Consider the following 18,234-nt stretch of genomic DNA (forward strand, 5'->3'; position numbering starts at 1 on the left):
TCCAATAATTGAGTTAAATAGTAATTATATCTATCTTATTTCATCACTTCTATGTTCGTGAACAAATAATTCAAAAGTTAAAAATATTTGAAGCCTATAATTAATGTTTGTTTCACCATAGCATTTATTCATTCAATTCATCATTTACATTTCATGTCAGTGAAATATATTATGTGTTGCATTAATAATTTATTATATAGAATATGAAAAATAATAAATATTTTGTGTATTTATTCGGTGAAAGGAGGGCCTATGAAGAATTAATTTGGAGATATTAAGGAAGATTGCTTTTACTATACGTACCCTCAAATTGATTTCAAACACAAGTAGACGACCATGTGATTTAGAAGATGGTAATATAAACGTAATTAACCTCACTAATTATAAAACCTAATTAAAGTTTCCCCCTAAAATTATGAAAAATAAAAATGGTCAAACACCTCTAGCCCAAAAATCCTCCTATGAATATAAAGTCTATGCTAATTAAAAGGATGAATTTAAAAAAAAAATAAATAAAAAAAAATAGAGATAATAGCTTGTAATACTATTAGTTCAGCAAGGTAAAAAAAATATAAAGAGGGCTTCCTATAATAAGCCAAACCTCAATGGAGTAAACAAAAGTTTCCTTTCCGAAACCACATAAACCAACCGCAGATCTATATAACAAATTAGGGTTGGCTAATAATATTCTTACTTTTCTATTACTTCAATATTTTTTATTAATCTTTTTTTTTTTTTCCAACTATATATGTTCATAAAATATATTGGTTCTAGGATATACTAGTTATTCCATAGCTATAGCCTTTACAAACAAAATTTGAAGTGATTTTGATGTAAAGAAGCATATAGCTTACTTAGTTACACATACACATGGTGTTAATTAATTGTATAGAGATGATCTTCCTTAACTTAGAGTCTTAGACTAAGATAAATATCATACATTAGGTAACATATTATTTTGATTAATTTCTGAAAATTGTTGTAAATCTCTAATAGAATTGTCATGGAAGGAGACCTTCACTATTACCACAACATGAATAAGGCAAAGAATTAGTATTTAGGTTTAAGTCATATAATTTATTTAATAAACATGTTAAGTTAGGTTTTAAACCACTGTTTCATTCAATTAATTAATTATTTTAGAAAATCAAGGAATAAAACTCTATGGTTTTTCATTTTAACTTAATCTTTATAAACTATATGTTTATTAATAATTAGTGTATAAATAACGTAAATGAGTTGAGTCAGTTGACAGTTAGATGGATCGGTTATAGAAGTTGTGTTAAGGTATGAACTATTAACAAGTTAATTAAATACATCGTGCCTAGGTTGACCAAATCTTATTCCCCTCATTTAAGGACAAAGCCACGAAATTGAACTGGGGGAGTGAAAGTAAATTTCAACAAATGAGGGGACTAAACATAAAAATTAATTTTAAGAAATGAAATTGCATGAATAAATTTATATATTTACATATGCTCAATATGTTTTACCACCCATAGTTGATGTTTCAAAATTTTATCAAAAGCATCGCTAAGGAAGGCCCCTTACTAGTGAATTCATGAATGGGTCCACCTGTAATTGAATCAAACTTTGAAGGAGGTTAAAGAGTTTTACTTATTATATCAAAATTATTTGCTTAGTCTTCCTTCCTTTTTTGCAATTACAGCTGTTTTTATTTCATTTTATATATATATATTCGAGTTCAGGTAATGTATTGGGAAAACGTCTAAAATTCAGCTTTTAAAAAATTATTTTATTGAGCAAGATAAGTATGTTGAACCCACAAATTGACTTAATTATTCATATCAATTATGATATAAATTACCATAGTTTATCTATCTGTTATATATTTGTAAATTCAATGAAGAAATTGATATTATAAAAGACGAAAAATTAAGAGTTATCATAGAGTAAACCTCCTTGGCTCAACGTTTTTCTTCATTAGGTACCCAAACTATTTCTAGAAATTGACCTGAGCCCCTCCATTTTTATTATTATTTTCCAGCTTTACAGATTGCATTGTTAATGACTTGATTGTCGTCTAGCCCTTGGAAGGAACATCTGTTCTAATTCTAATGTTCCCTAATTTGCTGATACTAAAACGACAACGTATGTTAACTATCTTGACAGTAATAAATAGAAAACGTTAATGCTTTCATAATTCATAGTAAACGAGACTGACGTCATTTAAAGCATGACACAGCTTTCTTCCAAAGTAAAACTAATAGCTTAGCTTTCATAATGCAGCCAATTAAGTATTTATGAATACAAGTAGAAGCCGTATGCAAGTGAGTTATACTTCACTAGTGCTTCGCATGTGCCATTCCATTCCATCTTATTTTATTAAACTCTAAAATCAAATCCATATACATTAGTTTTACTTAAATAAAAAACTTTATTGTAAAATTATATTATATAGTATTTATGATTGAAATAGAGGAAGTGAGATGCACAGCGAAGGATGGGGGAAGTGGGAAATTAATTAAAAAGGAGGAAATTAAGAGAAAAATGAAATAGATTAGAAGTTGACAATCACATGGAGGCATGTGAAGGAGACCCCACTGTGAGTGCACCCCGTTCATCCCGGGACGGAGGTCGCTTTGTCGGCCTCACCGACGTTTCTATTTGTTCCCTTTGATTTTCACTCACTTGGCTGGCATTCATTCACCTTTTCTTTTCTTTAATTATTTCACTAACCTCTCTTCTTTTTCTCTTTGATTTGATTTGATTTGATTTTACGTTTCTTTACATATTTATTGCATGATAATAACAGTCACCCGTTATACACGTGTGGGAAATAAGCGACAATTGCATGGAAAAGAATGCACTCGATTGTCAAGATATCACTCTGACACTATGTAGTGTACAGACACACATGCCCGACACGATTGAAGGAGTTTGTCCGTTTGATTAAACCCACAACTTTGTCCCAATTACTACTCCTTCCTGTTGTTGCTTTTCTCTTCCACTACTCTTTTTATTTATTTATTTCCTTCTTTTTTGTTTTTATTACATCTACAATCCACCAAATTTATTCTTTTTATTTTTTTTTAAATTCAATTAGTTGTACTTAGTGATGTATGTCCTACAGAGTTTCATATACACGTGTTTATTAATTAATTAAAGACCGAAGACTAGAAAGTGGCCGAGCTTCTTCTAATATATAAGGGCTCATTTTACTTTCTAGATCTAAAATGCTGTCGCCTGTTAGATTACCAGAAAATTTTAACTCCTCGGCCATTCCAAGTTTCAATTTAATAAAATGACCTTGAAAATGTTTTTCATTGTTTTTTTAATTTAGAGAAGCTGACGTGGCACAATTATGATTCAATAAACATGTAAAATTGGTTAAAATGAAAAGATTAAAACATATGTGAGAAAAATCATAATTAATGAAAGTTTTTTAAAATTTGAAATTTAAAAGTTCGCCCCACCCATTCAAATCGCTTAATCGAAACTGATTAGGGTAAAAATTGATTTCTTGAACCCTAAACGGAGACTGTGCGATTTTTGATCCAAACTCCAAATTTTTACACCATATTCAATCCTAAAATCAATTTTTTGAACCCTAAACGGAATACAGTCGCAATTTCCGATGATACAGTCATGATTTCTGGCAATACAGTCGCGATTTCTGATCGAAACTGCAAATTTTCACACCAAATTCAATCCTCAAATCAATTTCTTGAACCCTAAACAGAATCTCTGCGATTTCCAGTGATACAGCCGCAATTTCCAATGGAAACTGTAAATTTTCACACCAAATTCAATCCTAAACCATGGCTGACATTCACAATGAGGACGAAAACCCAATACCACTTGGAATCCTAGAGTCTGGTGGCGTAAGTAGTTCAATGGCTGCTCCGATGGATCATCCGATCAATGAAGGTGGTCCACAGGCAAAGGAGACGACGACGGCACAACAACAGAGAGAAAAATCGCAAAATGGTTCTGAAGAGGAGGAGGCCAGGAGAATTCAGGCGAGAAGAAGGAGTCCGGCGAGGAGGAGGAGGCCGGAGAAAATGTAGGCGACGAGGAGGCCAGCGAAGAAAGGGTACATATTTGTTTTGGGAGTATTGCTCTGTACTGTCGCTTAAGCGATCATTTGTATCGCTTAAGCGATTCATCTCTTTTACTCATAGTCGCTTAAACGATTCCAGATCGCTTAAGCGATCTTGTCCGAGAGAGAATCATCTGCCCAGATCTAAGATCGCTTAAGAGATCTTTTGTATTGCTTAAGCGATTCATCTTTACTCTTGGTTGCTTAAGCGATTCCAGATCGCTTAAGTGATTCATCTTTACTGTTGATCGATTAAGCAATCTTGTGCGAGGCAAAATCATCTGCCCAGATCTAAGATCGCTTAAGCGATCTTCCATATCGCTTAAGCGATTCGTTCAATTTACTCTTGGTCGCTTTAGCGACTTGCACGAGGTAGAATCAAGATCTCTTAAGCGATCCAAAATCGCTGTGATTAAGCGACCACAGAGGTAATTTTTTGTTGCTGATATATTGTTTATTAGTTGTTTTGGTTTATTTTTGTTACTGATATTTTGTTTATATCGATTGTGCAGATTGTGTGGATCGTAAACTATAAAGACTATGGGTTGGACATTGTAAGCAAGAATATACCGTACTTCCCTGTAAGGGTGACGGTCAGGTCGAGTTGGGATGTTTTTGAGAGAATAAAGGGGATTTTAGATGGATTGAGGAATGGTCAACGACGATTCAAAGAGACTTGTTTCGGTCAGTTTTTGAAAATCGAAACAAATTGGAAAAAGGCTTTCTGGGGGACATTATATGTTGCTACACTCAGTAAAATGCCAAAAAAAGCAAGAAATGTGGTTCGTGGTGGATGGAAAGTCACTACTTTTGAGATGATGGAATATGCCTTGGTGACCAGCTTAGGATGTGGGAAAATGCCAGATGAGGATAAGGCAAAGGCAATAAAGGAGAGTGGGGCAGCCGTAAGATTGGCTAACAAGGTTTTGCAGGGGAAAGCGTCTATTACAGGACGCGATTTAGAGCAGATTATAGGAAGAGTTTGGTTTACCAATCCAAAAAAGTTCAAACTGTGCTTGATATTGTTCTTACATTTGATCCTAATGGCTAGTGACTCAACAAAAGCCGTTGATATGGATTGGGTGAGGTTTGCAAGCAACTTAGACTTCTTTAATTCTTATCCGTGGGGACGGGTATCATTTAAGCGAACCATGGACTCCCTACAAGGGAAAAACATGGTGTTAAAGCAGTCCCAATCGGTCGGGAAGGATAAACCGAGCACGTACAATTTGTTTGGGTTCCCATGGGCAATGCAAGTAAATATTAATAGTTTTTTGTTATATTTTTTTTAATATATGTGTTTGAATTATGATATGGATTGTTTTTTTACAATGTAGGCTTGAATGTATGAGGCTGTCCCTGTCTTCGCTAAGGCGAGGGGGAGGGGGAAGAGTTCGGATGTGCTACAACAATTTCCTAGGATGTTGCGGTGGCATGTCGAGAAGTGTACCCATTGGGATTACGACCAAATAGACATTGACATTGAAGGGTAAGATTAAAGGATTAAGCTTTTGAATATGCAGTTGCTTTAAAATGTTGCTTCAATGTGATTGATTTTGTTTCTTATTGCAGGGAGTCGTCCGTCCCTTTCTCACTTCTACTGGGGGTGAAGCGGAAAAGGAGTATGTCACATCTTTCGAACCAGTGGAGGATGAAAGGGATGAACGGATAGACCGCTTGATACGGGACCTAGTAGAGGTCACGCATGTGACGGTAGTTGCAGGGCCACTATTTGAGAACGTGGTTGACGCCGAGGATGATGAAGCTCCAATCGGCGAGAGGGAGGAGGAGGAGAGGGAGGAAGATGTTCGTATGCCTCAGTAAACAGGTACAACAAGTACCACTTTGCCGAGACGTCGGCGTCGGGAGAATGAGGTGGTTGACCTCATAAACGGCTTGTTTGGGAGTTTTACAACAGCCGTTTATGACATGTTTGACAAGATGGAAAAGCGGATGAAAATGGTGGAGGAGAAAGTGGATAAGGTGGCAGAGAAAGTTGGTACGGTGGAGGAGGAAGTTGGGGGAGTATTAAAGGCGGTTGAAGTGCAACCTGGGCTGAAAAGAGAGAGCTGAAAGAGCAAGTTTGTCAAATCACCTTACACGGTAGTAACACATGGAAAGAAGAAGAAAATTAAGAAACAAACGGAGGAAAAAGCAAAAATGGAGGAGGTTAAGGGGGTTGGTGAAGGAAGTGGGGCAGTGATATGGAGGAGGGTAAGGTGGGAGGCAAAGGAGGCGGGGATGTACAAATAGAGGAAGGGGGAGGAAGCGGGCAGGTAAAAATAGACTCAAAGGTCGATTTGTATAGGCTAATAGAGGAGGAAAGGAAAAAACTCTTCTATGCCTATTACAATGAATCAGGAAGTGATGCCCATGTAGAGTGTAAGATAAGGGATTATCATCGAGAATGGTTTGAATAGTTGTTGACGATGGGCAGGTGGCTTGAGGACTCGGTGAGTTATTTTCGCTTAATTTTCTTTATTTTTTCTTATGTTTTCCATACTTATCATGTTGTTTTTATTTGATGCAGCACATTGATAAGGTATTGGCACTGATAAGGCAACGACTGACCAGTAATGGTGATCTATTGTATCCCGATTGTGCCATCACTGATGTAGCGTTTGGCCAAACACTTGTTTTGATATATAGCAATTTAATAAAAAAGACCGTTGGTAGAGGTGCAGCAAAAGGAGCCAAGCAAAAAAGATTGGGCCCAAAAGACTTGGACTGCATCCCTGATGATTTTAAGTTTGATGATAGGATTATGCAGTATGTACGGGGGGAAAGGCCCAAATATGGCCACAGTTGGGCAAAGGTTAAAAGAGTCTACTGTATCATCAACGTTAGAGATATGCACTGGATAGCAGTCGTTGCGCATCTAGAGGAGGTGTTGCTGAAGATCGTTGACTGCAACCCAACTATTTGTCGAGACAAGTTGTTGGAGATCGAGTTGGAGCCACTGCCATTGTTGTTCCCGCGACTGTTGCGTGACAACAGGATGTTTGAGCACTTCGGTGATCAAGTACTGACCGGAAAGTGGCCAGTTAAGCGCTCTACCGTCCCAAAGAATGAGTCAAGGTAAGTTTTGTATAAAACTAACTTACATAATACAATTGTTCTATAAGTTGATTCTAATGCTAATGTCTTTTCCTATTGTAGTGCTGATTGTGGGGCATATGCCCTGAAATTTATTCAGTTCAACATGACCAACACCCCGATGGACGGCTTGAATGACGAAACAATGAGCAATTGTCGGGAGCGCTGGACTGTTGAGTGCTTCCAGGGGCATATGGATTTGTTTTGAGTGACCAGAACCCAATCAAAAGGTATGGAAGTCAGACTTTGAATATTGTAGTTTATGTGATGTTGATGTTAATACTTGGGTTGTGGTGCTGATGCTGCATGTGTCATGCTTATACAGACCTTTACCGAAAGAGATGGACTAAGTGAACTTCTCAATCTTGCACTCTATAACTTTTTGGATTTTTTTTTTTTTAATTTACAAAAGCTAACGTGGCTGCAAGTGTGTGCCAGATAATTTTGCAGGTTCCTGGCAAACAATGAGAGGAAACTTCTCAATGGCTGGTTGGCAAGAGGAGGCATCTGCAATCAAGGGTGCTGGCAAGGCATGGTACCAAACAATCATCTCAGACAGGTTCCTAGCAAACAAAATTCGAAAACTTCTTTAAGGTTGGTTGGCAGGGGGAGGCATCTGCAATCAAGGCTATTGGCAAGGCATGGTACCAAACAATAATCTCAGACAGGTTCCTGGCAAACAGAATTTGAAAACTTCTCAAAGGCTGGTTGGCAGGAGAAGGCATCTGCAATCAAGGCTGCTGGCAAGGCATGGTACCAAACAATGATCTCAAACAGTGATTATACAGAATTCGAAAACTTCTCAAAGGCTTGTTGGCAGGTCACAGGAGGGAAATGAGAATGTATGGAAGGGAAATGAGATGAAAAATGATACTTGGAATTGGGTTCTTCTTTGCAATTGTTTGGGTGGAGGAAATTTTATTACAATCAGAACTAGAGTTAAATGTCTTAGGAATTACTGTGTTTCAGCACTATTATGAATGATTTTAAGTTTAAACTTTCAATTACATTGATGTCTCTTATATTTTGATTTGTGATGAATTAGATTGATATAAATTACTTAATTTTGCGATACAAATTCTTTTCGGATTTGGGAGGGAAATGAGTGAGGTAGAAATGTATCCAAATCACAATCATTTCGAAATTAATTAACTTAAAGATAGGCATGGTACCAAGCAATTACGTATATGAGCGACCACATATATCTCTTAAACGACCAAGAGTATTCCACAAATGATCGCTTAAGCGATCTAAAATCGCTTAAACGACCAAGAGTTCTTTTACGAACAATTGCTTTAGCGATTCATAAGATTGCTTAAGCGATCATACATCTGGGCAGATGTTGATTCTACCTCGGTAAAGATTGCTTAAGCGACCAAGAGTCTTTTACGAAGAATCGCTTAAGTGATGCAAACGGATCGCTTAAGCGATCATAGATCTGGGCAGAAGATCCTGCATAGAACAAGGTCGCTTAAGCCAGGAATCGCTTAAGTGATAAGTAAGGATCGTTTAAGCGATCATAGATCTAGGCAGATGATTTTGCCGTAGACAAGATTGCTTAAGCGATAGTCCAATCGCTTAAGCGGCCAAGAGTAAAAGCCAAGAATCGCTTAAGCGATACATAAGAATCGCTTAAGCGATCTGAAATCGCTTAAGCGACCAAGAGTAAAAGTAAGGAATCGTTTAAGCGATACTAACGGATCGCTTAAGGGATTATAGATCTGGGCAGATGATTCTGCCTCGGTAATGATCGCTTAAGCGATCATGTCCGCGGACATCGCTTAAGCAATCTCTTAAGTGATCTCTTAAGCGATCGTCTGTGTGGGCACTTATGTATTCTTTGCTCATGATCGCTTAAGCGATCGTAAATCGCTTAAGCGACCAAGTGTAAAAGGTTAGGATCGGTTAAGTGATATCATAAATAACACCGGATCTCTTAAGCGACTAAGTCTAAATACACAGGATCGCTTAAGCGATATAATAAATCGCTTTAGCGATCCTGTGTATTCGGATTTTATTTATTGTATTTCAGAAGATCGGTTAAGCAATTAACGCAATCTTAAACGTATAAGATGTACGATTCATTCTCAGTAGAACATGACCGTTATTATATTTTAATTAAACATATAGTTCTTTTACGTCAATATGAAACACATAAGGTGTAGAATGTTTATGTCTATGCTAAACATATAGGGTTTACGATTCGTTCAGTGGACTATGACCGTTATTATATTTATATTAAACATATAGTTCTTTTACGTCAGTATGAAACATATAAAGTGTAGAATGTTTATGTCTATGCTAAACATATAGGGTTTACGATTCGTTCAGTGGACCATGACCGTTATTCTATTTATATTAAACATATAGTTCTTTTTGTTTTGCATAAACAAAGAAAGAGCGAGAAGTACCTCATGAAGTTTGAAGGGTTGAAGAGAATTAGGTAACCATGCAAGCTTAGTGAACATATATTCTTCTTCTTTTCACGGAATATAAAGATGTTAAGAGTTCGAGCAAGAAAATGACTTGAGAGTTGAGATATGGATGAAGAAGAAGACAATGAATTTTTCAGGGCGTTTAATAAATATTATACTATTTTGAAATTCTTCTCAGTCTGATTATAAAAGAAAAGAGTAAACTAAGTTTAAAATTTGAATGATTGCTTGTGCAGATGGTTTTGCAGAGTTACAACTGTCTTTCATTTATATTTTTTATTTTGTTATTTGGTACAGTCAAAAAGTGAATTAATTACACTTTTCTTTTGGTGTTGAAATTTCGATAGGTCCAATAGAATGTGAAAATAACACTTGGTCTATGATATCGCTTAATCGATCATGGTCCACTGAACGAATTATAAACCCTATATGTAAACCTTAATAAAAAAAAAAAAACAAGGCTATTTACTTAACACTTTCAAACTACATGGCCTTTTAATTAAATTTGAACTTCATATGGCCTTTTAATAAAATGCCCCATTTATGGGGGGTTAGGATATTGAAATGAGAAAAATAATTAATAATCCTAAGTATTAAATAAATGGATCATGGAAAAATGAAAGGGACTAACAAAAATAATAGATTAATAGAATAACCTTAGCCTACTTAGTTTTATGCACGGTTACGACGCAGACCGATTGGATCTGGAGGGTACGAAGTCGATATGGCCTTTTCTGGCCACATCGACCACGGATCTTGCTGGAAAATACCAGATCTACGGCCAGATCTGGCCGTCGACAGTCGAAAAAGTCTAAATCACCAAATATATGGATGTCGTTATTGGTCAACGACGGCCATTTCTTTGGTCGTCTATGACCGCCACATTTGGCTTTTTCCGGCGAGATCCACTATGGATCTGGCCGAAAAAGGCCATAGCGGTGAATTACCACCGATGGTCGTTTGTAGGCCGTTGTGACACATTCCGGCTACCACCGACAGTGGTTGTCGGAATCTGGGGAAGTATGGGTGAGTGGGGGTGTTTCGTTTACACGGTCGCTTAAGCAATCATGTGATGGGCAGAATCAATATCTGCCCAGGTGCATGATCGCTTAAGTGATTCTTCTCTTTTTCACTTGGTCGATTAAGCGATCGTAGCGATCATGTGATGGGCAGAATCAATATCTACCCAGGTGCATGATCGCTTAAGCGATCCTTGATATCACTTAAGTGATCCTGTATGAAAAACCCTTTGTCGCTTAAGCAATCATGGGCAATACATACTTTTCCATCTTTTCTCCTGAATTTTGACAAATTAAAATTACCAACACATATTAATTTCATACTTTCTCTTCAATTTGACAACCTAATTCCAACCTAAAATCACCAACAAATATTTAGGCCATGTAACAAGAATACTAAATATAAAGAATGATTTATTCAAGGTAACAATAAAATTTAAAACATCAATAGTTGAAAATAATAACTCATCAACGGTTGGCCTTGACAACTTCCTGAATTTCATCCTTCTTCGAACCTAAATTTCTGGATTTGCATGTGATTACTTTTGGCAACTGTTTCTCTTGTGGTCAAGTTGCTTGTAAATTGAGCACTTATTCATCTTCCGGGGAACCTCAGAGGTTGATGGAATACGCTTTAACTCTTTTTCTCCCCTTTGTTGTCTTCTTGAATGACAGATGGATGATAATGTCAGCCAACTCTGGCAGCACTACCCACTGCTCTTTTGGAGGCACTGGATATATCATTTCTGAATAAGCTAGCATGTAGTGATTTGCCATATAGAGAGGAGAGCACAGTTCCATGTAAATTCTTGAACCAAAATCCGGCTTCCGTTGGTGTTTCAGTGCTGTTAGTGCATGAGGACAAGGTAAACATTGAATGTCAAGCACTTTATAGCTGCAAGTTTTACTAACAAGGTTAACTAGGGCATCCGGACCATAGTCATGCACAGTAAACTCTTGAGCATTAAGAGGATAGGCAAACAGTGCATTTGACAGTTCCATACGTTCTCGCAATAATTTTTTAGCTGACGGAACAAGGGTTGTAGTAAAATTATCTGACTTCGTACGACGCTCATAGAACCACCGTGACAATGTCCTCTGTATTGCATCAAAAAGTGCAACTATCGAAAACTCTCTTTCTATTAACAACTTTGAATTTATGGACTCGATTATGTTCATGGTCATGACATCAAACCTTCTTCCAAGAAAGTAAGCTCTACTTCATCGCTCGAAACCAACATCATGCTCAAGATACTTAGCAACTCTATCATCCTTGATTCGGATTTGCTGGAAGTGCTCCTCGAACTCATCAACCCAATAAGCTTTTACTACCATGTAGTATGTCTGAAGGAGGCCAGTACACTTAAACTTTTGTTTTAGGTTTTCACCAAGGTGCCTTATACAAAATTCATGATGTGCTTGACGGTAAATAGTGGCAATCCCCTTCTTTATAGAGTTGTCCCTATCGGATATTATGCACAACTCGTCACTGTCAGGTACTATCATACGTAATTGCTGAAAAAGTCAAGTCCACGACTTATCATTCTCAGAGTCAACCACACACCATGCAACAGGATATGTGCGATTCTCGCTGTCCTGTGCAGTGGCCACCAACAATGTACCTCCATACTTTCCTGTCAAAAAGCAATCATCAATAGCCAACACATTTCTCATGTTTACAAAACCCCTTATAGCAGAACCGTAAGCAACAAAAAAAATATTTAAACATCATATTCTTGTCCCACTTCAAAGTCATCTTGCTACCTTGATTTGTCAACTCAAGCATATAACGGTACGCTTCTAATACTGCATACCCGTGCTCTAGCGTGCCCCTCACAAAATCTTGTGCATGTTGTCTCCTTTCCAGCATTTCCAGTAACTAACAGCGCATCCCAACTCTGTGCGCACTAGTCTCTGAATCTCTTTAGGAGATGGACCTTTCCCTTCAATGAACTGACTTTTGACAAATTGTCCAATAACATCAACGGAGGCTTGTCGATGCTCAACTGAAATATGTCCAAAACCACATGTGTGCTCATGGGTATATGTGCTAAGAATAAATTTTTCTGACTCTGTCAACCTTCTATAATAAACTAGGGCTGTTCAAATCTAGATATCTGATCTGAATGGCCTTATTTCTGATCCGATCCGGATTTTCGGATTAGGATATATCCTGATCCGAAATATGTGGATATCTGCTTTTTTCGGATATCCGATTTTCTAGATCGGATAACTGGATATCTGAAATCTATCCGAATTTTAGAAAATTCTTATTAAAAATTAAAAATCAAATAATTCTTCTAATAAAATTGAAATTATAATGCATGATTATCAACAAATTAATCCACAAGTTGTTTAATGCCAACTTAACATAGAATCTATTACACAGATTACAATTACAAATTTAATAAAAAGACAAACAAAACAACCAACTTAATACTAATACATTTTTTTATCTTCATGCCAACTTCATCACACCGACTTCACTTCATTTCCTTCCTGGACTGAATTGCGAGCGGGGTTCTCCATTACCAAAATTTTGACTTTATAATGGAAAACACTATAATTTCAAAAGGGAAAAAGAAAATTCAGCAAATCTAAAGAAATTTAAAAACCCATTTCTCGGTATTTACCAGAAAAAAGAAACCAACCACTACAAAAAATTAGGGATTATTTGTACTTACGATATGGAGATGGAAGGTAAAAGAAAAGATGAGATATGGAGATGAATATGAATATGATTATTTGTACTTACAATCGATTTGGGGCTTCAATTAGGGATTTAGGAAAGGAACTGATGATTTGGGGCTCCTTGATTCCAATGTTGATGATGATCTTGGCTTTGATGGTGGAAGGAGTGACTGAGAGGGATGGCGATGGTGAGTTGGTGACTGTAAGTGAAGACTGAAGAATGAAGTTGGCGATGGTGAGTCGTGAGTTTGTGACTGTCGAGAGACAGAGTTAGAGTTAGAGTTAAATTAAAATTGTAGGGTTATTTGAAATTTGAAAGGGGTTTGCATAAAAATCAAAACGGCGTAGTTTTAGTAAAATCCGGATCGGATACGGATATCTGCTTTTTTAGCAATCCCGATCTGGTATCCGATCCGGATATTTGAATTTTCTAAATTATGATCTGTATCCGATCCGAATTTTCGGATATCCAGTTTTTTCAGGTCAGAGTAGAGCGGATCCTGATCAGATATCGAATTTTTTTGAATAGCCATATAATAAACCCGTCACTTGCACTGTCGGTCACAACATGCAACCGTCACAGCCAATGAATTTGACTTTTTGGTGATGAACTCAAAATTACCTCTCACGGCAACAAGTTTTAGCTTCCTCACCACTTCATCTTTGTTGTCAAATAAATACCCTATGCGCAACTCCGATCCATCCATAAAAATATGAGTTGATTCACTACTACCTGCAATTGCCCCCTCTGAACCTGCATAAATAGCCAATGTGTTCCCTTCCTCACAAACTACACCTTCTGCATAATCTGTATTTAAAGGAATCTCTACATCCGCGAGAACATGTACGGGGTCCTCCTCCTCAAAATTTTCATTCTGGCCCCTATGACCAACCTCTTTTATAGTGTCCTCCTCACCACCCAATTCACCATCTACTCTTGATTTTTCAACTAACAAATCATTGTCGCCCTTGTAGTTCAAATTAAAACCAGGCAAATCTCCGCCAACTTCCTTGTTATCCCCTTCCTTTGAACCAACTTCCAACGGTTTTTCTATAAAAGAAACCCTTAAAATCGGCCTTGAACCATTATTGGCCACATCAATCATATATAACTTCATACTTTCATCCGACTTTAATATAGCAGGAGGTACCTTATAATGTTGAGGAACTCTGCTTAAAACATACTTCACAACTATATCACTACGTGAGCAACTCAATTCACCTCTTCTAATTATTTCATCAATCAACTCATCAAAACTAACCTCTGTGCTCACAGCAATTGGTATAACTTCTTTGCTCCTCCCAATCCACTTCTAGCTACTTTCTTCTTTCACCCACTCACCAAAATATTCAACACCTAAAACAACTTGTCCCATGTCTTGTAATAGCCAACTACCTATATTGTAAGAAAAACACTATTCTTAACTGATGTACTAAGGGTTGAAATATTTTAAAAAACATCTGCACAGTCGCTTGACAGATCTGGTGTATCGCTTAAGCGATCTGGTATATCCTCATACTAAATCGCTTAAGCGATATCATGGATCACTTAAGCGATCCAGTATAAATAAGCATGATCGCTTAAGTGATCTTATGTCATTTACTGATTACTGATCACTTAAGCGATCTGCTGCTATACACCAGACTTTTAGCAGATCGCTTAAGCGATCAGGTATGTGAGCGATCTTATGTCACATACCTGATCGCTTAAGCGATCTATCTATTGTATTACCAATGTACCGGATCGCTTAAGCTATCCATCATATTTAGAGCATATTTTCAGTCTCTCCGCCTACAATCGGTGCTACCACCCCCAACTACCCACAATGCAAGACATTTTTCAACAAATTTCACTCCTTTCAACTTCCATTACATCAAACACAACCTAAACAACTAAATCAAAATCATAAGCCAAACCCAATCCATCATTAAATCTTTGTAAATCAAAATATAAAATCGAAAGGGGAGATACACATACCTGGACGAAATGTCACGAGGAGGAGGAAAAGGATGACGACAACGACGATCTGTGTTGGAGAAGATGTCAATGGCGGAGGAATGCGTTAATATCGCGAGAGGAAGAAGAAGGTCTTTGGGTTTGTTTGCAAGAATTTCAACTCTTTAATGATTTTCAATCTTTAATTAAATAACAATATTTTGTTTTGTTATTATTAGGATTATCACTCAAATTAAATGAAGATTTTGCCATAGAAAAAATATTATAAATAAACTGTTGATCTTTTTTCATATGTAAATAATATAATAATTCTAAAATTCGTGTTTATTTCAAATGGTTAAACATTTTGTTAAAAAAAAAAAAAAAAAACAAATTGTTTGATCTAAACTTCCAATCATTTGCTTGAAAAAATGTCTATTAATAGTTGAATTTCTTCCATACATTCAAATGAACTATTTACTATGATTGCATCCCCTCCTTACTCGGCTGGCATAGAGCTGGTAGCATGCCCACTGCTAATCTATTTCCTTAATCCCTTGCTTCGAGGTTCAAGCTGCTAGGGAATGGTATTGGTTTTATCCGATGTTGAAGACCAGAACAAAGCTCATCTCGAATACTGAATCAACTGCAATTTAAAATTCGCATAATAGAAATTATCTGATACAAATGGTTCCGTTTGGTTCAAAATTTGGGGGTTTTGGGAAAAGTTTTTTGAAAAAAGTTAAAAAAAAAGTTGAATTGGGCGGGTATTACGATGTAGGATTTATAAATTAATAAAATACCCCATATATTTGTTTTTTTACAAAATACCCCCTATAATAAAACATTAAAAGTTAACAAAAATACCCCTAACCCACCCTCAAACACCCCCAGTCAACCACCACCATCGGAGGTGGCCGAAGTCGCCTTATGGGCGCATGACCGGCTAGATTTTGCCTGTCATGCGCCGATATGGCCTTTTTCGACTAGATCCACGGTGGATCTGGCCGTAGATCTGGCCGTCAACCGCCAGATCTGGCCGTATTTGCTCTCAACGACGGCCAACAAACAGTCGTCGTTGATGGTCAACGACGACCGTTTGTTGGCCGTCGTGACTGACTGTTTCAGCCAAAGATCTGGTCGTCAACGGCCAGATCTTTGGCCTTAGATCTGGCCTTTTCAGGCCAGATCCACCGTGGATCTGGCCGGAAAAGGCTAGATCGACACACTACCGGCCAGAGTCAACCGGTAGTGCGCCATCCTACCAGATTCCGGCGGTGGTGGCCGGAATCTGGTAAATATGGATTGTTGGGGTGTTTTTGTAATTTTAAAAAAAATACTTAGGGGTATTTAATTAAATTAACAAATTTAGAGGGTTTAAAAAAAATTGAATAATATTGAAAATAGTATTCCCAAAAATGAGAGTTTTTGGGTATTTTACTGTTTAACTTTTTTGGGAATACTAAGAGTAGTATTCCCAATCTTGAACCAAACGAAGCCCTAATTTTCTACATCTCAGGGTTTTGTTGATTCTTTAAATCATTCAAAATTAACTTAATAACTAACTGAAATTTATCTAACCCAACTTAAAACAACAACTAATTAACTCATACCTCAATATAAATAAAGATTAAATCAAAACTCATATCAAAATCTGAGAATTTAATATTCCAATTTCAAACTCATTTATTAAACTCAACAAAAACTTATAACTCATGATTCTTCATCAATTAAGAAAGCTAAAAGAAAACAATTTTAAGTAAAAGAAAAAAAAAAAAGCATCATCTTATCTTGTGATTTGAAAGAGTAGTCTTTCTTGAATATCNTGTTAAAAAAAAAAAAAAAAACAAATTTTCTTTACTATGATTGCATCCCTTCCTTACTCGGCCGGCATAGAGCTGGTAGGATGCCCACTCCTAATCTATTTCCTTAATCCCTTGCTTTGAGGCTCAAGGTTCAAGCTGCTAGGGAATGGCATTGGTTTTATCCGATGTTGAAGATCGGAACAAAGCTCATCTCGAGTACTTAATCAACTGCAATTTAAAATTCGCATAATAGAAATTATATGATATAAATATGTTTAGATAGTTGTTGTGTATGTAGAATATTAAAACTTTTAAGAATCATCGTAAATAAGTTTAATTAATTGGAGAGAAACCTCCGAATTTTATTTGAACATTATTCTAATAAAGTAAGAGGTATTCTTTTTGGAGAACAGTTATGGTTGAACTCCAAAACACAAGGACAGTCCCGTAGTCATATTTTTGAACAGTATATAAATTGTTGGCCAATAATTCAGAACATAACCTCATGGCTACCATATGTATATATATAATTTTTTTTTAATTATTGAATGAATGATATTTGAAGGCGCTAACAAAAGTAAATTGGTAGATTTCAATAATTCGTCAGAACAAACCACAAAGCCCATACTCCCTACTACTTAACCATGATTTCAGCCCATACTTTTGCCCACCCTACACCAGGCCCATTCGTTCTTGTTTTAATTATTTTTTATCCTTTCCCTATGTGCTAACTGCTAAGTACTATTAAATCTTTTTCTACTAGTATCCAAGCAAGATGGAGCGTCTAATGCTAAAATAGTTTGAATTATTAAAGAAAGAAAGTCAACTTTAATTATTTGCTGGGAAGTTCCTTTCATTGTTTAAATATGATTTTTTATCCTACACCACATGTTTATTAATCATTGGACTGATTAATTCTCTAATTCGTAATCAATTTTTCTTCGCCTTAATTATCTGAAAAAACAATTTACCTGTTATAGTCACTATTTTGTTAATGTTTCCATCATCTAACCAATACATTTCACACTTAATCCATTAAATTTAATCTGGTCGTCACTTATAGCTAGATTATGGTTGTCAATGGCATAACTTTGGCCATTAACGATAGCCATTTATGACCATAGTTGGCTATTTTTAGCTAGATTCAACCGATCATAGGCCATCACGACCACTGTCGCCATTGCCACCG

The sequence above is a fragment of the Pistacia vera genome, unplaced genomic scaffold, assembly GCF_008641045.1.
Source record: "Pistacia vera cultivar Batoury unplaced genomic scaffold, PisVer_v2 Contig4, whole genome shotgun sequence".
In the NCBI taxonomy this organism is placed as follows: domain Eukaryota; kingdom Viridiplantae; phylum Streptophyta; class Magnoliopsida; order Sapindales; family Anacardiaceae; genus Pistacia; species Pistacia vera.